The sequence below is a fragment of the Scyliorhinus canicula genome, chromosome 3, assembly GCF_902713615.1.
Source record: "Scyliorhinus canicula chromosome 3, sScyCan1.1, whole genome shotgun sequence".
Classification (NCBI taxonomy): domain Eukaryota; kingdom Metazoa; phylum Chordata; class Chondrichthyes; order Carcharhiniformes; family Scyliorhinidae; genus Scyliorhinus; species Scyliorhinus canicula.
In genome coordinates this window covers 72,959,421-72,980,900 of record NC_052148.1, presented here as the reverse complement: position 1 = coordinate 72,980,900, position 21,480 = coordinate 72,959,421, and the positions used below count along the sequence as shown (strand labels likewise).

Sequence of the window (21,480 nt, the reverse complement as noted above, 5' to 3'; positions counted from 1 at the left end):
TGGAGGGTTGGGGGTGTGAGACGTTGGTGTCTACTCATTCAGGCTGCCCGGTGTAAGTCGTTGAACTTCTTCCGACACTGGATGCCACACTGGTCAGACTGCCCGAGCTGACTGCTGCTGCCACCTCGTCCCGGGCAGCACTGGCTGCCTTGTGGCTCACCCTCCAGGACCCTGGGGGGAACAGGATGTCCCTCCTGGCCTCCACCACGTCCAGAAGCCTCCCCAGGTCAGCATCCCCGAATCCTGGGACTGGTCTCCTCAGCGCCATTGTTGTGAGCTGGCTGGAGTTGGCTGAGCAAGTGCAGCTTAAGTGCTGCTCGGCCTTGTTAGCGGGGGGCTAGCGAGCGTAGTCCCAGCACATGAGCTGGCATTCAGGGCAGGAAGCCCATGAGGCCTCGTCAAGTGGACCAATTAACGTTGAATAGTGTTGCCGGCAACGCTGGGCCGAGCGCCGGGAAACACGCAGCAATTCCCGCTTGCTACAGCACTTAGAACGTTTTCCGGAGAATCGCACTCTTTGTCTTTTTTTAGCCTTGGCAGGGAATTCCTCTTACAATCATTTCCTGCACTGACGAGCTCAGCTTGCCAGCGCAGGAACAGTATTTGCGGATCGGGGCGCCATTTTTAAATGCTGTCCCAAGCTTTCGACCAACTGCGACCCCGGACCCCCGGACTGCACCCAACTTACCTCTTACAGGGTGCTGGAGACCCCCCCTTGCCTTACCTCTTACGGGCAAGGCACCTTAGGGCCAGATCCCTAGAAAGGGCAACCTGGCACCTGGGCACCGTGGCAGTACCTCTGCCAGCCTGGCACAGACACCCCACACTCTGGCAGTGCCAAGGTGCCCGGTGTGTCAGTGGGAGTGCCAGGGTGTCACTCTCCTCTGAGCTTGACTACCTGGGGGTCTCTCATAGCCTGGGAGACTCCCCAGGTGCCATTATGCCTGATCCAATTTTGTGAAAACCAGTGCTAAAATGCGCCCTGGCGAGGTCTCACATGTGAGGCCTTTACGACCCGGGTTCATTTAAATATGTTAAACTGGATCTTGCCCAGCGAGGGCGAGATCGGGATCACGACGTCTCACAAGATCTCGTTAAATCACATGAGCATTTGAGCTTCACGAGAGGCCTCATCGCGTCACTAAGTCGGGCGAGGCAAGGCCATTAAATCGTGCCTGTAATGTTTCCAGGTTTGCCGATGAAATGAAATGAAAATCGCTTATTGTCACAAGTAGTCTTCAATGAAGTTACTGTGAAAAGCCCCTAGTCGCCTCATTCCGGCGCCTGGTACGGGTGATTACACTGAACTCGGTGGCAATGTGAGTTGTGAGCAGGATGCAAAGGGGCTTCAAGGGTATTTAGACAGGCAATGGGCAAGCACATAGCAGGTGGAATATAATGCAGAAAAATGTGGAGTTATCCACTTTGGTAAGAAAAATTGAAATGCAAAGTATTTCTTAAATGGGGAGAGATCGGTAAGTGTTGATGTCCATAGGGACCTGGATGTCCTCATTCAAGAGTCACTGAAAAATAACATGCTGGGGCAGGTCGCAATTAGAACGTCAAAAGGTATGTTAGTCTTTTTACAAGATGATTTGAGTACAGGAGTAAAGAAGTGTAGCTGCTGTTGTACATAGCCCTGGTCTCCTTATCTAAGGAGCTATATACTTGGCATTGAGAGAGTGCAATCAAGGTTCACCATACTGATTCCTGGGATGATGGAATTGTACTATGAGGAGAGATTTAGGAGACTGGGCCTCTGTTCTCCAAGAGTTTAGAGGAATGAGAGGTGATCTCATTGACGCATGCAAAAAGTTTACAGGGCTCGACAGGGTGGATGCAGGATGGATATTTCCACTGTCGGGGGAACTAGAACCAGGGACACACTCTCAGAATAAGAGGTAGGAATCCCTGGTCGTGCGCTCAGACCCTGCACAGACCAACTGGCGGGTGTGTTCACGGGCATCATCAACCTCTCCCTACTGAGGTTCCCACCTGCTTCAAGAAGACCACTATCATAGTGGTGCCAAAGAAGAACCAGGCAACGTGCCTCAATGACTATCGTCCAGTGGCCTTGACATCTGTCATTATGAAGTGCTTCGAGAGGTTGGTCATGAGACACATCAACTCCATACTCCCAGAATGCCTTGATCCACTGCAACTCGTATATCAACACAACCGGTCCACAGCAGACGTTATCTCCCTGGCTCTACACTCATCCCTGGAGTATCTTGATAACAAGGACTCCTACGACTATAATCCCAGCTAAGATGATATCCAAACTCCAAAACCTAGGACTTGGCTCCTCCCTCTGCAACTGGATCCTTGATGTCCTGACTGATAGACCACAATCAGTAGGGATAAACAACAACACCTCCTCCACGATAGTCCTTAACACCGGGGCTCCGCAAGGCTGCCAACTTAGCCTGCTACGATACTCCTTATACACACATGACTCCGAGGCAAAATTCGGCTCCAACTCCATCTACAAGTTTGCTGATGACATAACCGTTGTGGGTCGGATCTCAAACAACGATGAGTCAGAGTGCAGGGGGGAGATAGAGAACCTAGTATCTCTCCCTCAATGTCAGCAAAGTAGCTGGTCATCGACTTCAGGAAGCCAAGAGTCACACACACCCTTGTCTGTATGGTGGAGATGGTTGACAGCTTTAAATTCCTGGGTGTGAACATCACCAATAATCTGTCCTGGTCCACCCAGGTTGGCACTGTCACCAAGAATGCACAGCAGCACCTATACTTCCTCAGGAAACTAAGGAAAGTTGGCATATCCACATTGACTTTTACCAATTTTTACACCATTGAAAGCATCCCATCTGGCTGCATCACAGCTGGGTATGGCAAGATCATAAGAAGCTACAGAGAGTCCTAAACACAACGTAGTCCATCACGTGAACCTGCCTCCCGTCAATAGACTGTCTACTCCTCCTGATGCCTTGGGAAAGCGGGCAGCATAATCAAAGACCCCACCCACCCGGGTTACTCTCTCTTCCAACCTCTTCCATCGGGCAGAAGATACAAAAGTCTGAGAAAAGATTCAAAAGTAGCTTCTTGCCTACTGTTACCAGACTCCTGAATGGCCCTCTAATGAACTGAACTGATCTCTCTATGCATCTTCTCCACTATTGTAGCTCTATACTCAGTATGCATCACCCCATGTCTATCTCATTGTATTTACAGAATGTATTTATCGTATGTTCAATGTTTTTCATGGAGGGAACGATCTGCCTGGACTGTACGTAGAACAATAATTTTCACTGTACCTCGATACATGCGACAATAAATCAAAATCTAATCTAGGTAATTTAGGACCGGATTTTAGCAAGAATTTCTTCACTCAAAGGGTGGTGAATCTTTGGAATTCTCTAGCCCAGAGGGCTTTGGAGGTTCAATCATTGAATATATTCAATATAGAGATCGACAGATTTCTAGTTATTAACTTGACAACTGGAGAACTTTGGGAATAATGGATTCTAAGTATTGAGTAATTTTAGGGTTAAAAGCCTGGGTTTAGCGTATGTTTGACCGCAATGGTCATGTTACTTTTTAAAAGAAGTCTGTTTTGCAGAGCCTACCTAGTTGATTTAGCAGCCAGGAGGTAAAATTGACGAAGGAATGTGTTTTTCATTCTAGGCTAATGGACTGTGATTTGAATGGGAAAATCCCTGGGAAGTTAAAGTGCTTTGCAACCTGCAGAGAACATTTGTTTTTCAGCTTGGGGAGATGGGATCATTGCTGGGTGGAGTCAAGGAATGCAGTGAGACATTTTGAGAAGCTGTGGAGTCAGAGTTTTGGAGAAAGACTTTTGAAAGTGAAGTCTGATCTGGCCAACCTTGTTTTTAAGACCACAAGTAAAGGCAGGTTTTTTTTCCCAGTGTGAGAGTTCAAAGCAAAAATAATAATAATGTTTTAAAAGCAGAGCACTCTTATCAGAAGTCAAGGAAGAGGCTGAAACAACCCATTTGAAGCATTTATTTGAAGATATTCAGCCAGTGACTGGACGGGTTCTAACCAGGTCCAGAATTTTCTCTGTACCGCAAGTATTCCTATATGCCTTGCTGATGTTTAAGCTGGATCGAGAGCGGTTTGTTTCTTTTTTTGGTCCTTAATGAGAAATTGAGTAGTAGTGTTAAGGGATAATTGTAAGCTGTTCTTTCTTGGGCGTGAAGTTAAAAGTTTATGATATTTTATCACAAAGTTATGTTTTAGGAATACAAATGCCCTAGTATTTTCATGCAATCACTTCTGGAGTGAATCATTCTTTCCACACAGTCTTAAAGTAAACCAAAATATTGCACTTTCGATCCAGTATTCTAGCCACTGTTGGGATCTGGTCTGAGATCATAATATTAAAGATATCAAGGGGTAGTGCGGGGAAATAGATTTGGGATGGTTTGAACCATCTAGATTGAAGCTACAAGTTCAGATCTCAGAGATTACTGCAGCACTGTATCTTGAAGCCCATTAGGTTGGTATGCCACAATGAGTGACCGATCCTGGTCATTCGTGAGAGTTCCAGAAAATGGATAGATGGGTGTTCAAATAATTAAATTTTGAACACAAATGCCAGATTTTCTCTGACCCTCTCATAATTTAAAAACCCTTCTCTAATCTTCACGTAGACTTTGAACTTTAATCTTCCTTGAACTGCCTCAGAGAATTCTCACAGTTTTCTCCAATCTCCCAGCATACCAAAGGTCCTCCTAGCTTAGAAATATCTTCAAACCTTGATCTAGTGCTGTGCATTGCCTTTAATATGTAAGAATGGAGAACCCAAAATTAATCCCTGGGGAAAGCTACTCGTCATCCATTACCACTCCAACAATGTCTCTTTTAATGTAATTCTGCCTTCTGCTTCCCAACCACTTTGACCCTTGTGCCATGAATTTGGGTCAAATCCGCTGCCTTGGATATTAGCCATGATGTAGAGATGCCGGCGGTGGACTGGTGTGAACACCAGGTTAAAGTCCAGCAGGTTTGTTTCAAATCATTAGCTTTTGAAGCACTGCTCCTTCCTCAGGTGAATCAGTGTCTACATGCGCAATCTTCTTGGAGATCCTCCCCACTTTGAGCCGGCAGTTTGCGGTGTTGATGGTAGCCATGATGTGGAGATGTTGGCGTTGGACTGGGGTGATTCACCTGATGAAGGAGCTGCTCTCCGAAAGCTAGTGATTCCAAACAAAACTGTTGGACTTTAACCTGATGTTGTAAGACGTTTTACTATACCCACCCCAGCTCAATGCTGGCATCTCCACATAATAATAATTGCTGATTATCACAAGTAGGCTTCAACAAAGTTACTGTGAAAAGCCCCTAGTCGCCACATTCCGGCGCCTGTTCAGGGAGGCCGGTACGGGAATTGACCCCACGCTGTTGGCCTTGTTCTGCAGTACAAGCCAGCTGTTTAGCCCACTGTACTAAACCAGCCCCTGTCAGGGATTCTATAATACAAAAAAATTGTTCCAGGTGTGAGAGACTTCAGTTTATGTGGATAGATTGGAGAAGTTGGAATTGTTCTCCTGAAAGAGGAGATTTGAAAGAAGTTTTCAAAATCACGAAAGGTCGAGACAGAATAGAGAAACTGTTCCCTTGGCAGACAGGCCGAGAACAAGAGGACACAGATTAAAAGCAATTGGAAAAAGATTTAAAGGTGACAAGAGGAAAAGCATTTTACACAGTAAGTGCTCAGCATCTGGAATAACCTGCCTGAGACAGCACGATGGAGGCAGATTCAATTTTGTAGCTTTCAAAAGGGAATTAAATAAACACTTGAAGGGAAACAATGCAGGGCTATGGGGAGAGGGTGGGGGAGTGCAACTAACTAAATTGCCCTTGCAGAGAGCCGACACGGTGTGACAGGTCGAATGCCCTCCTTCTGTGCTGTGACCCATTAGTGCCTGAACCATAGGTTGAAGAAGTCAAACTATAAATTGCATGGTAATTCTGGCACACAAGTGTAAAATTCACACTGTGAGTTACCACACTGCCCAATGCCAGAAATGTTCATGTCATTGAACAATCTTACATGTACTTTCTTTTGAATGGGTTTCAGTGGTCTTTTATCCTCCTGGGAATGCAATATCTCTCCAAGTTCCTCCTTTACCCCTTATTAAGCTAAGGGGATTCTGTTAACTCCATATTTATCTTGCAAATTGTACTTCCTGAAATCCAACAATGGCCAGCCAATTTCCCTAGTTTATAAAAAGCCCAATTTTGTACCCGGCCTCAAGAGTTTACAATTGATGTTAAGAGGAGATGATTCTCAACTCAGGGACATTCATCACCAGCAATTAACGTCACAGAACTGTCAACAAACTGCGCATACAAATTCAAATGGGAGGCAGGGCTCCGGTAGTGTTGTCTGAAGGACCTGAGCCTCCTTCCTTGTTAGATTCAGCAACCCTACGTAGTATTTAATACACTGAGACCTCATTTTAGCTCTGTGGAAATTCATGAAATTCCTCTCGAGTTTGTAAATGCGTGAATGTATAACAAAATTTCTCCCACACAGACTTTGCAACACAATAGTTCACAATAGTAGACTTTATAACACAATAGTTCACACTATACCAATTACAGGTGGTGTGGCATATTAAACTCTAAGGTATGATTAATCTGTAACCCCTACAACAGTGCATTATAAAGCTTATACAGCAAGCAAGTACAGAGCTCCAATCCACTTACCCTCTACCAGGCACTCGACAATGATGTTACGTAAACATATCCACATTGGGTACCTAAGATGGGTTTACAGGAACCTTGATTGGTGACTAACCGATACTGCAGACCCTTAATCTATATATTTGTAAAAAAGAATATTTAAATTTGACGGAGATACATTAAGGAATGCTATTATCTTCATATGCCGCTTGGATCCAGTACATAGAAAAAAAACTCAGGCAGCAGACACTGAAGTCAGCTCTTTATACCAAGGTGTGCTGTATGTGGACACTTATGAATAGTTATAAGCTAACCTGGCGAAACTAGATGAAACATGTTCAGAATACAATATGAAAATACGTCTCAGTGACTAAGCACCCAGATAGGCAAGCAGTTACATGTTCACAGGCGGGGAAAACCATTAGAGCATTTTAATGACTTCTGCCTCAAAAAGACAAGAGCACTAAATAAAGCAATGGACAAACAGAAATGCAAAGAAATCAACGGTGACCCCATCAAATTTTATCAGACCAGGCCTCCTTCATGTACTCTGGTGAAGAGGTTCTTTATTTACTCGTTTCAGACTGGGTTTGTGTTTTTCTTTCATGGCAATATTGTTTAATTTGGTTATTTTTAATCAGGTGGAGGTTATCTCTCAGCAATTGTACATATCTGGATAAATTTTAGTTTGTGGATATCCCTGGCACCAAGTCTTGACCATTGGGACAGGATTAGGAAACCCAGATGTATGCAGGACAATTCTTGACCTGTAACAGATGGAAATCGTGGGAGCCATGCCCACCATTTCCTGTATGAACCTTCAGTGGGTGAGGCTCAATGCCATCAACCTGCAGGTGGGGTCAGGAGTCAGGCCTGGACGAGGGGTAGGGAGTTGCACCCGGAAAGGGAGGTTGGGGTCTGATGAGTTAGAAGTCGGGAGTCAGGCTTTGGGGTTGCCAGGCAGAGTCCCATGGAGCTAGTCCTGGGAGGGGGTGGTAATGGGAGGAGCCCCAGGTGTGGAAGGAGCCGGGGAGATGTGGATGGTGGTGGGGGGAGGAGGGGGGGGGGGGGGGGGGGGGGGTGTCAGTGCTATAGTTACCCAGAAGCTAAAGGTCGTTTTAATTTGTCTAACTTTTTCTGGGTAACTATTGCTGTAATACAGTTGGAAACATAAGATGCAGGGAAAATGCCCAAAGAAAGTTTGAACGGTCATGCCATCCCACAGTTACACTATCCTGGAGCGAGAAAGTTATGGTTGTTAATCCCTCCCTGGGGCCATGGAAGCCAGCACCTCGCTGTGGGATCAGCCCTTCAATGGGTAAAGATGACAGCTCTGCATTAGCACATTCTAATCTTCTGCTCCACTGACGATTGCATAAAATGGCATTTGTGGTGCTGAGATGAACTGCAGCACCGCAACTGCTATTCCTTTTCATTCACCACTCCTTAGGCCTGTATGATTTAGAGCTAGGGCAGACAGTGCCTTTACTCACTATACTATCAGAGCAACCACAATCCCCCTGTTAAAATTACTAGGCAGCTGCTGAACCTAATCTTTACATTCACTATTACTGCTAGTAATGTAAGTAATCTTGTGCAGCCACAGCACAGGTTTTTGATTCTTTTTTTTAAAATAATTTTTATTGAAAAATTTTGAATTTATACAACAACAAAGAACCATAATAAAATACCAAAAATAACAATAATAATAGCAATCATAAACATTCACCCCACCTCCATGAACAACACAGCATATTAACAACAACGCAAATTAACACAATATTAAGTTACATAATAGAAACTACAATAAGGAAACCCCCCCCCCCGGGTTGCTGCTGCTATTGACCAAGATACCTATCTTTGAGCCAGGAAGTCCAGAAAAGGCTGCCATCGTTTATGGAACCCTTGTATTGATCCTCTCAGGGCAAATTTGACCCTTTCCAATTTTATAAATCCCGCCATGTCACTGATCCAGGTCTCCACACTTGGGGCCTTGCATCCTTCCACTGCAGCAAGATCAGGTTTTTGATTCTATTAAGTATCACAACATGATAGAAGAGGTGTGGCACTGCTGAGGGGTGCATTTGTGTAAGCCCAGTATCTCTCATGTACTTATTTACTTCTTTTCAGAATATCTAAACTATATGCTTCCCTGTGTGCATTTTACAATAAGATACTGTTACAACCAGGTGAGAAGGGGTGAACTGTCTCCCCTCTATTCAACCACCTCAGTTGGTCACAACAAAGGTACGGGGGGGGGGGGGGGGGGGGGGGGCGATCTTCCCAAAAGAGAACAAAGTCCCCGAGCGAGCGCATTTAGCCACGTGTTTCCCGGCACTCGCAGTGCCAAAATAAAAAAAATGGGTATTCAAAGCGACTCGCTTTGTATAAGGGGCCTAAACGGATCAACATGCGGCCAAGGTCACGCAAAGCCCCATTTTCTACAATGAAGAACTCTGCTCGCCGGAACTCCCCGTTGTAGCAAGAGATCGTGTCGCCATTTTTAAATGGCTTTCCAATTTTAGAGGCCCCGAAAAAAAAAATCCCTGACCTCCCCCTCAAGCCCGAATTCAACATGGGAGAGTCCCCTGCACCCCCATCCCCTCTGCACACAAACACACACCCTAACTGCCATGGCAAGCAACCTCAGCCCACTCGTGTTCTTGCAGGAAATGCCAGCTTGGCAGTGCCAACCCAGCACCCTGATGGTGCCCCTGCCAGCTGTGACCCCAGATCCACAGCAATGTAGTTGACTCTTAATGGCCCTCTGAAATGGCCTAGCAAACCACTCAGTTGTACAAACTACCACAAAGTCAAAAAGGAATGAAACGGGACAGACCACCTGGAATCAACCTGACCACCGAAAACAAAAACCTCACATCGAGGCCTGTTGACCCTGCAAAGTCCTCCTTACTAACAGATGGGGGCTTGTGACAAAGTTCACCTCCAAGCCACACACCATCCTGACTTGGAAATATATTGCCATTCCTTCGCTGTCATTGGGACAAAATCCTGGAACTCCCTCCCTAGCACTACAGTGGGTGCGTCTACACCACATGGGCTCAAGAAGGCAGCTCACCACCACTTTCCCAAGGGCAACTACAGATGGGCAAATAAACGCTGGCCTAGCTGGTGATGCCCACATCCTGTGAAACCATAAAAGATATATACTTGCCTGGTTGGGCAGACTGCCCATTAAGGAGCATGATTTTGAAAATATTGGCCATCAAAACTTAGAAGATGTCACATCCAGAAATACAAAAACACAATCCTGCTAGCAATCTGCCTCTCTCTGCAATAAGAGCCAGGCAGATCCTCTTCACAGAGCACACACTTCTAGGAACTTCGCTCGTAGAGACCATACTTGAAACTTTGAGGCAGCACACATTCAAGCTGTGCACATGATGGCCTCCATAATGAGGCCTGTGTGGAGGTGGCAAAATAGCTTCCATCTGTGCTTGGTTACATAAATTACAAATATGAAAGTTTTTAAAAAATGCAGTAAAACCACAGACCACCCCAAATTTTCAGAGTTCCAACATGCGTAGGAATCTGACAAGAACTAGCCTTAAGACTGATTAATAAACTTTCTGACTCAATCTGTTAAACTGATCCCCATATATAGCTTCCACCTGAAGACAAAGCAACTCTTAAAGTTTGTTCTGAATTAGTGGCACTAGAATTTTTAGCGGTCTCAAATATTCTAGGAAATGCAGTAATTCTTCCACTTGACGGAAAAAATACAGCCAGGTACTATAAAATTCCACAACTGTGTTGTCATCATACAGATACCTACATGATATATATTGACTGCAATACAAGTTTAGACCTCCCAGATCACCCACATACACTACCAGTTTACTTTATCAAGGAAAGCAGAGAATTTGGTTTTTGCAAACCAAGGCAAACCAAATTAAAAGCAAATACTCTCAAAGAAGTGACAAAATCATTTCTCAAGGTGTGCCCTTCAGTAGGGTGTGTGAATGTGACATTATCCTTCTGGCTTCTGTTCTTTGAAGTCCACAAAATATTTTCAACAGTGACACTCCTGCCCGACCAATGACATTGGGAGTACCTACAATACACGAAGATTAAAGTTTGTCGCCCTTCCCATTTTATGGGTTAAAATGGATTTCCGCTGAGTTTGTGCATTTTCTTTGAACAATAAATTCAGCTGCAAGCCATTCTCACCTGAAGTACGAGAGAGCTTCGTTGAAAGACTAGAATTAATGATTAGTAACATTATTTCAATGAGTTACCATTTTCCCACGTTCCAGTGTGCACTACCCCATCTCATTTATGACTGATGAGCATCCAATTGTTTTTTAACAGTGCCCTATATATGGGAGTAAGTGTAAGGAGTAAGGAGGATCACTGATCACTCTTCAGGCCAATTTTGTATCCTCCTCCATCACTTTTAGTTACATTTTGCTACTGAAATTTACATGAGCATTGAGGCAATTGTTCTGCTACAGCTCTATATATCCCCATGTATTGGACCTTTTTGGAGAAAGAAAAGGGCCGATGAAAGGATGCCAAGCAGGTGAGGCTATAGCAGCAAAGTTACGCCCCTGCCTCCCAGTATCCTTACACCCACATTTACAGATACAGTTCCGCATAATCCCTACTTTGGACTTGAGAGTGGTCGGTCATATCGAATCAGCCTAATAGAGTTCTTCCAGTGAGTCAATGAGATGGTGGAAATAAAAAGGTCAACACATATCATCTGCACAAACTTCAGAAGGAGTGCTGCACACCCAATCTTCTGCTACCCTTTCAAACATGCTCGAGGTGAAACGCTCCAGAGAAGCTCTGTATGTGTTGGTAACCTATTCAAATTATCGGGAGGGAATCCTTCTGCAAAATTCTAATGAAGCCTTCCCCTGATCTGCTGGCAGTGAGTTTGTATCATTGACTACCTCTTCTCCATTTTTAAAAAAATGTCTCTTTATTGGGATTTTCAGTTTTTGACAAACATTCATCTCAAATAAACAAAAGCAGAAAGATAACTATAGGTATCAATTCACAGCAGGTACAGCACAAAATAATAGTCATCACAGAATTGAGAACAAATAAGACCGGATGAATGGGGACAAAATCCCCAACATGTTCCTTCCACGGATAAATGACCAATCTGCATCCAAACAGGATATAGACAACATTATAGACCAACATCTCACCCATAGCTTCAAAACAGAATGACCAAAGGAGAAAGCACAATGATAAGGGGAAACTCTTCTCTAGATCTAGACAGGTAGCCACCTTCGAGATGGAAAAATGACAAAAACAATAACAAAGTGAGGACCGGGTCAACCAAACTCTAATATTCAGCCTAGGGTCTCCCATTGAAGAAGTAAAAAGAGAACAAGAGCCAAGATCAGGAGTCCACACTTCCATAGTCCCATCTCCCAGCCCTGGATCAAAGGACAAAACAGGTCACCGGACCATCAGCACCAGTACCCCACTCAGAGGACAACAGGATACCGCGGGGCCAAAAACCAAAAGGAATATAAACTGGGCCCAATTGTTAAACAGGGGGGAAACCCACTCCAGGGTGGGAGGGCTGTCAGAGCAACCCCAGGACTGGGGAGCACCCAACACCAGGACTGAGGACCTACCCATAGCTCCGGAATCACAGGACCATCTCCACAACCAGGACCACTCTTAAAAAAAAGAAAGGATTAGACCTCCCAAAAATCAGATCGATCTATACGTGTGTATCCAGGACACCAAAGCTCACTGTCCAACACCTCACAGGCATCAATACTAAGAGAGAAGTAGAAACAATGCCCCTAACATCTCTCAAAGTCAGAAGAAAAAAGAACAAGAACCGTCATAACTAACCACCTCCTAAAATATTCGACTAGATGAGAACCAAGCATGTGGGCACCTTCCAACTCCCAAGACAAAAAGAATTCGGACCCTTCCCCAATCTTCACCACTCCAGATGTGGACCTAGACATCAGACTCCTCCACGGCACCCCCATGAGAGGTACCTCCATCCAAGGAGCAACAGGATACTGACTGCAGTACCGAGCCTGGCCTCCCCCAGCACCACCACCACAAAGAAAAAGAACGATCGGAGAACTGGTTCTAAGGACTCCCATGACACCCCAGTCCCTGCATCCCACTGAAGCTAAGCCAGTTCGGTTGTGTACAGGACACAACGCCTCTCCTCCCCCCACACCCCTCAAAACATTCCAATACACATTCCAACCATAGGACAACACCCCAAACTCCAACAAGAGAAAAGAGAAACCTTCTTGGCGGGGGTTAGCGGGGGAGGGGGCGGGGAATCAATATTCAACTGAACATGATAAAACCTTATTAAATCAGGATACCCAGCTGTGCAGGGACTGAGATTTTACTTCCCTACAAACGAATGAAAAGACAACATTAATTGACAACAACATGATTGTAGAATTTACAGTGCAGAAGGAGGCCATTCGGCCCATCGAGTCTGCACGGGCCCCTACAAAGAGCAACCCACTCAAGCCCACGTATCTACCCTATCTCCGCAACCCAGCAGCCCCCAGTTAACCTTTTTGGACACTAAGGGCAATTAAGCATGGCCAATCCACCTACCGGCACACCTTTGGACTGTGGGAGGAAACCGGAGCACCCGGAGGAAACCCAGGCATACACGGGGAGAACGTGCAGACTCCGCACAGACAGTGACCCAGTCGGGAATTCAACCTGGAACTCTTGAGCTGTGAAGCAATTACGCTAACCACTATGCTACCGTGCTGCCTTAATTATCAGGGAGCAAAGGCCAGGATATCAACTGAGGAACCAAGCAGTCATCAGGATGAAGGTTGGTATCGTGGATAAAGCAAGATCTGAAAGGGAGAGTACTCTTCAGGATCTTCTATGGCTTCCAATGATCAGAACATGGACCACATTACTTCCAGAATGCTGACTCGACCAAGCTCATGCAGTCAATTACATAGGCTCCAGCTCGGCCAGATCAGGCAACCCCTACCCCGCTCAACCAACAATAGGAACAGAACCACACAGAATCAGAAGTTGGAACACCAACCCAACCAAAAAAAAGAAATGTGCACAGGGATAAAAATAAAAGATTGAAAGAAAAGCAGAGGCGGGCTCATGAAAATGCAGCCGCTCATGCACTCACATCACTTGGTTCCCCCTCATTCCATTTTTTGTTCTTATCCTCATAAAATCCTAAGCTCACCAGACCGTACTCTATCAGTGCTAGCATGGAATTCTAGTCTCTTATGCAAACCTTAATTGGTGTTAAGAATTCAGGAAAATTAAGAATTAAAAATAAAATAAAACAGGGAGTTGATTAGAGGCAGACATCTGGAAAAATTATGAGATGTGAATTTGTTCATCAGTGGAAAACAAGTACTTCACATATGTGACTAGAGGAAACAATAGGGCTACTGAAGTGGTAACTTCAAAGTGGAGAGATAAGGAAATGGCCACGTACCGGCCAAAAGACAACTCCACAGGGTGAATAACATCAAAGGGAAACATAACTGTAGATCATTAAGGGAAAGAGACAATTAGCATCAGAACTGCAGCCATTGCAGATTCTCCTCAAAGAAGCAGCCATTTTTTCCCTTTGCTGAACCTGAAGACTATTTCACACACATGGTTACCTTAACCTGGTTGTGGTAATGACTTTCTGGATTTAACTCATAGTTATTTAATACTGGATGATATTTGGGCCCGTGCGGGATTCTCTCAGCCCAGGGCCGGGCCGAAGAATCCCTGCAACCAGCGCGAATCACGCCACGCTGCCCCGACGCTGGAACGTGATTCTCCGCAGAGCGCCCAGTTCACACTGGGATCAGCAGCTGAAGCAGCATGAACCCCTCCAGTGCCATGCTGGCCCCCTGTAGGGGCCAGAATTGCTGATCCTGAGGCTGTGTTGACGCCGTTGAGAAACGTGACGACGTTTCCGACGGCGTCAACACTTAGTCTCAGGATCACAGAATGCTGCTCGTGTCTCAGTGTTCAGGTAACTTAGGTTTGGGAATCAAGGAATAGTTTAATGTAACATTGTGTGTGTATAGTCATGTACACTTAGTATGCCTAAGTGCCGTAGTGTATTTTAGTCCTTCTTGTCATGTGTGTTTTTATCTTTCTTTTAAGTTAACAAAGAAAACATTTTTATTAACTGTTCACACAACTGGACTGTTCCTCATTGTTTGTGCATCATTCCTCACATTATCCCAAACAAAACCCCAACACCACTAAGAACCAGTGTTCCAAGTTACCCTTATGGGTTTTGGATACCCTCGCATTTAACATCAGTGTGGTTTGTAACACTTGGGCACACAATTTGGGCTGACACACAAGTGCAATGGAGAGGGTGTGTTAGGTTGTTGGAGACACTGCCTAAGTGGAGATGTTAAAACAGGAGTGAACAAGGGGCGGCACGGTGGCACAGTGATGAGCACTGCAGCCTATAGCGCTGAGGACCCAGGTTCAAATCCCAGCCCTGGGTCACTGTCCGTGTGGAGTTTGCACATTCTCCCCGTGTCTGCGTGGGTTTCACCCCCACAACCCAACGATGTGCAGGGTAGGTAGATTAGCCACACTAAATTGCCCCTTAATTGGAAAAAAAAATTTGGGTATACTTTGTGAAAAAAAACAAAACAGGGGTGAACATAAAAACTCTCTTGGCACTATTCCTGGAAGAGCAGGTAATTGGGGTCTTGGCCAAAATTGATCTTTCATCCAACACCAAAAATAAATGATCTGGTCATTTATCTCAATACTCATTATGGGATCTTATTGGGCACAAATTGACTGTCACATCTGCTTACAAAACCCAGTCATTATATTGATTTCAAAAGGGCCGAACATGCTTGACCAACTTCATAGTGTCTTTTGAGGAAGTAAAGAGACACGATTGATGATGGAAATGCAGTGGATGCAGTGAATATGGACTTCACAAGTTACAAATTCAGGAATCAATCAGTATAACCTGTTTTGCCATCCACTGATGTGATTTACTCTGCTTCATTGGCTTTGTGGGTTCTCTACAGACACAGGATTACACTAGCTGGCATTCATGCCTGCATGCCTCAGTTGTAGCACTATTACCTCGGAGTCAGAAGATTGTGGGTTCAAGTCCTACTCCTGAGATATTCAGGTCCTGAGAAAGTGCTATGTAGCCATTTTTCAGATAAGGTGTTAAACCCAGAATGTGTCTATCCTCGCAGATGGGTGCAAAAAATCCTGTGACACTATTTCCAATAAGCGCAGCGGAACACTCCAAGTGCTCTGGCCACTAATTACCCCCAACCAACATCACTAAAAACAGATTATCTGACCATTATCAATTGCAGGCTGTAGGGCCTTCTAGTGTCCAAAGTATCTACTATTGTTCCTAAATTACACCAACAACTAAATTTTTTAAAAATACTTTGTTGGACGTTAAGTGCTTCGGCATGTTCTGAGGTCATTAAAGGCATTATATAAATGCAAGTCTTTCTTTTTGATCACAAGCGCACTGCAATTTACATCAACAGAACACGAAATGTACATATTAAATGGGCTATTTTCCAACTCTGAGCTGTCAGCCAGGAGCCTTTTAGCGTGGATCTGAATTTCTAAAGTGTGCAACTGACAGGAAAAGTTTTCATTTCTGGAAACCTTTATTTTCTTTTTTTTAAAGATTTCTAATCCTAGAGATTACGATCGTGACGTACACACATGAGCTGGTATGAATTTGAAAAATAAATAGTAAAATAATAATGGTAGCCCTTAGGGCAAAAGTGAAATGACAGATTGAGGTTTAAAGAACATATTACAGCAGGGCACCATGCTTTCAAGACAAAGTGAATCCTTTGCTTACTTAAGACAAATCACAATACTTCTGCTGTGCTTATGAAGAATCACCCCAAGCAGAAGAGTTCTGCAAAACAGTTGTTTGGTAAAAGAGTTTGAATATTGCTGAAAAAGAGAGAGCGACAAACTGCTCCCGCCAGCGGTAAAACCAGAGTGATTCCCGCTGGCAACCCCAAAATGCCAATTCGTGGTAGTTTGAAAATACATTGCCTCAATCGGGTTTTCAGTGTCATTCAATGGCACACCATAGTTCTCGCTGGAACCCAGGGCCTGCCCTTGCTCTTTCTAAGCACCACTTGAGAACAAAGTGGCAGCCTTTTTAAAAAATTGTGGTGAGAGAACTACCTGTTCCCAAGTTAATAAATCCCTGAAGAGCGATATAAATTAACAATCGTCATTCCCCCCCCCCCCCCCCCCCCACTCTTTTAAAGTGCTAAATGTGTCAATCAAAAAGCTTTTGGGAAGCAATGGTGTGTGCAATTGAAGGTAATCAATGCAGTTCAAAGCTTTCAACCTCCTAGGCATAGAAACCAGCTTCTATTCTTCAAAAGGACAATGAAATGGACTGTGAGTAAACCATTTCAAAAGTTTCCACTACATTACTTTTACCTACATTGCACAGATCCTTGAACTTGGCATACTGACAAACTTTGTAACGGGTTTAGGGATCCAGATGGGAAAATTTTAATTTTATTATCACAGGACTGTATTGTTGAGATGCTGAGGGACAGTTTAAAGGGTTTAAGGCTGAAGATGGGGAGACTTTGTCTTTACTGTCAGAGAACTTTAACTTTTAGATACTGTCTTGACTGTTTAAAGGCTGAAGATGGGAAGAGCAGCCAAAGGCCCCCATCCCAGGAAAGACCCTGCACCAGAGCCCCTCCAGTCTAGCACAAGCCTCCCATGACCCAGCCAGCACCCTGGAGGCATTTGTAGGGAGGATACTCCGCCCCCCTCGACCTCTTCTAATGCCTCGGAGAGTAGACCGCCAGGCCCATATGTCTCAGAATTTGCGAGCTTCTCGGCTGGAGAATCCCAAGAGGCAGGTGAAGTAGGCGTCCTGCCATCATGAGCTATTTGATGCTCCCGCAGGGTCGGGGTGGGAAACATATCGGGAAACCCGTTGTGGCCCATGGGGGAGCTGGTAGACTAGCAACCGTTTTGACACCTGGTGCGAATCCCGGTTTTGGACCGATGCAGGATTCAACAGGTGGCCCGAGAATCCTGACTATAATGCCCAAGTGCAAGGTTTGAACATGTTATTTTTGTGTAGAGATCAGTAGAGAACGGATCCCTGGGTATGTCAGTCACCATGCTCATTTTAAAAATTACCCGGGACCTATTGTTCCCTGTTGCTTTCTCCATGGCAATGCCTCGGCCAATCAGAATCAACTTGCCAACCGATCAGCATCTGCTCCTGCAGTATAAATTGTGATGGTTTGAATTTTGGCATTCCTGCAAAAATCCCGATGAATGCAAGACGAAAGGCTTCAGCAGCAATTCTGCAAAAAGGCCTTTTTACTGGTGCATGGGAATCTGACAATTGGTACTGAGGTTAGAAATCCACATGTCAGCCGCAACAAGCAGCTGTGCTTATAAAGGTCACAGTAAGAAATCTTACAACACCTGGTTAAAGTCCAAAAGGCAAGGAAGAAAACTCACCAGCAGGTCACACAGTTGGACTCAGCATTCTGTGTACCCCAATCAGCACAAAAGGTACCTGGCAACACTAGAGTCTTAAATTGCATTGTTACCTTGGCATCGCGCTCTCCAAAGACAATGGAGAAAACAAGCCCTTCTTCAAGTACCCTTAGTGCTTCTTTGGCACTTAACATTCAGCAGTGTTATCTCATTTATTTTCCCACGCCATTACGGCAGATATGCCTGGAGTCAGTGACAATGCGATAAAGTTGTTGTACCAAATCTCCCCTCACATTTCCACATGCGATCACCATCATAAAGAAGGAAAATGGTCCATTTCCTTTACTGGGCAACAAAAAATGCAAAATCTGAAATTATTTCATCATTTACATGAATAAATTAATAAATGGGAAACCATGAGGGGGGAAACTACTTTCGGCTCATTGCAAAAATATGCAAAGAAGCGGAGGCCCAAGGTTCACCCGAAATTAAATTTTAAAGTAACAGTCAAACTGCTAGTGCATTTCATGCTTCCAAAGGCAACTCTTCCAAAGGCAACTCACCCAAAGCCAGAGATAGACCCAGACCTCTTTGTCTTGCCAACAGCAGTGCGTGGTGAAACTGTAAGAAGGCTAAGTGGTGATGTGAAGCCGGATGCACCTACCCCATAGGACAGAAGTAAATAAAACTTTCCCATCATATCATCGGTGGCCGCTGGCTGACCTTCACCTCCAGTAAATAGTGTGTATTACTCCTGGTTTATACTCCAAAAATGGGCGAAATGCATTCCAATTTTTATCCCTATGTGCGCATCTATTCAAATTACATTTCAGGTAACCTACAAGAATTATATTCCAGCCTTTGTGCTTCAGATTGAACGAGGCTCTTTTGACACAATACCAAAAAAATCACCATCCACAACTCGACCTATTGTTAATCATTGACACTACACGGCAGAACAGCATATATTTTGTTTAAAATGGAATAGTGTATGAAAATAGGGAAATTCTGCTAAAACTACACAAGGCACTAGTTACACTACACCTTGAATACTGTGAACAGTTTTGGTTCCCTTATCTAAGGGAAGATATACTGGCATTGGAGGCAGTCCAGAGAAGGTTCACTGGGTTGATCCCGGATATATGGAGGGATGTTCTTATGAGGAGAGGTTGAGTAGGTTGGGCCTGTACTCCCTGGAGTTTAGAAGAATGAGAAATGACCTTATTGACACAATTAGGATTCTCAGGGAGCTTGACAGGGTAGATACGGAGAAGTTGTTTCCCCTTGTGGGAGACTCTAGGACCAAAGGGCATAATCTCAGTCCATTTAAGACAGAGATGAGGAGGAATTGCTTCTCCCAGAGGGTAGTAGATCTGTCAAATTCATTGCCACAGAGAGCTGTAGAGCCTGGGCTGTTAAGCTTGTTCAAGGCTGTGATAGACAGGTTTTTAATCAGTAAAGGAATCAAAGGATATGGGCATAAGGCAGGAAAGTGGAGTTGAGGGTAATCATATCAGATCAGTCATGATCTCGTTGAATGGCAGAGCAGACCTGATGGGCCGAATGGCCTGCTTCTGTTCCTACGTCTTACGATCTTATTTTAAAAATGAACACCATTGTTAAATTGTAAAAGCCACTTCTTTATTTGACAAACCACATCAGTGGCTAGAAAGTTATATAAATCCTCTGTGGGGAGATTCCAAACACTGAAACCATTAGGTTCAAAGCCTCCAGGCTTTGGTGCCTGAAAACTGCAATTTCTTTGACAAATCAAACACAGGTTGCGATAAGTGATTACCCAGCACTGCACTAAATTCTAAAAAGATGTTTTTCCAGTTTGTTATACCTTTAGTCTCAGAGGACTGGTGCAGTTAAATCATATGGCAGCGCTTTACAAATATAGAAAAAAAGACTTGAAATAAGGTTGAAACAGAAAAATGTCAATGTTTTAAAACATCCATCTAGTTTTAAACTTGGTTTCTCTGTACCATTAACTTTTGTATCTGTGTAATTCACCAGTAAATAGCTTTTAACCCCACTACATAGTTAGATATTATGGCTGGGATTTAGTTCTAGTGACAGGGTCCCTCCACTGTTCTGGAGAATCAATGGGACCTCCAAGTCGCTTCCACGTGATGGCCCAATGCTATTTAGGTGCCCTTAGGTGTATCGGGCCTTCCATGCAATGAAGCTCCCAGTGAGGTGTAAATCCCACCACTAAGTGCTGCCAGTCAACCAGAGGCCTTCTGTTCGCCTTTGCTTGGAGTAGCATAGGAACAGTGGCTGCTGCTAGTAATGCTCGGAAGCCCATCCAGAGAATCGCCACTGGATCCCCAGAAACAGGTGAGTGGGACAGGACAGGGGTTATGGGGAAGAGCTGCTGGACAGGGGGAGGAGGGGTTTGGGGATAAAGGACAGGAGGACGGCTTTCAGCAGCACCATTCCCAACTCAATACCAGGTCAGTCGATCAAGCACTGAGTTGCTGACTTCCTGTCATCGAAGGGACCCTCCCTCGGAGGCAACAGGTAACTTGACAGTATTTTCTGGGTAGCCTTTGGGGGGCAAAGGACAGCTATGCGACCCCTGTTAAATTCCTGAGCCACTATTAAATTCCGAAGGACACCAGAATAACTGGTGACAAGTGTTTATATTCCTAATATCCAAATTACAAAGGAAGAATCCAAAATCAATATTTATGTGTGATAATTTATTCACAGAGTAAAAGGTTACAGGTATCTATCTCCTAACTCCACTCAACCCTGTATATGTATTCAAGTACATATCAATCCAATCAATACCTTCGAAATAAATGAACTTAAATTCAACTGATGCAAGTCACAAATTAATGAGCCTAATTCACATCCTTTCACTGACAGGTGGGATTCCTGCATTGGGCCCTCCGCCCCAACTTAATTGTGATCACTTTTCCCAACACCTGGAATCAAGGGCAGGAGTCTCTGACCCTGAGACTAAGTGTTGGTGCCATCGGAAACGCCATCACGTTTCTCGACGGCGTCAACACAGCCCCAAGATCAGTAATTCTGGCCGCTAAATGCTGGGGGCCATCACGGCGCTGGAGCGGTTCACGCCGCTCCAGCTGCTGATCCAGCCGTGGAATGAGCGCCGGGGGATGCGCACATGCACAGTGGGTCCAGCGCGAATCCGCGCATGCGCAGTCCCACCGGCGCAATTTCCGCACATGCACGGTGTCTCCCTTGTCCGCACCGGCCCCGACCCAACCTGGCGCAGGAGAACAGGCACCGGTGCGGAAGAAAGGAAACCGAGAGACAGAGAGGCTGGCCCGCTAACCGGTGGGTCCCGATCGTAGGCCAGGC

General features: G+C 44.8%; 1 protein-coding gene across 4 annotated transcripts in view; it reads right to left on the bottom strand.

Moving 5' to 3' along the window:
* pdzd2 (PDZ domain containing 2) overlaps positions 1 to 21,480 on the bottom strand; it is a 599,663-nt gene that overhangs the window by 360,075 nt on the left and 218,108 nt on the right. Inside the window, exon 1 of one of the 4 annotated variants that reach the window (XM_038790718.1) lies at positions 6,703 to 6,887. The exons of the other annotated variants lie outside the window; for them this stretch is intronic. The gene's annotated coding sequence lies outside the window, so the exon portion shown is untranslated. Of the gene's footprint in view, positions 1 to 6,702; positions 6,888 to 21,480 lie in introns of those variants that run through there. 4 annotated transcript variants of the gene reach the window in all.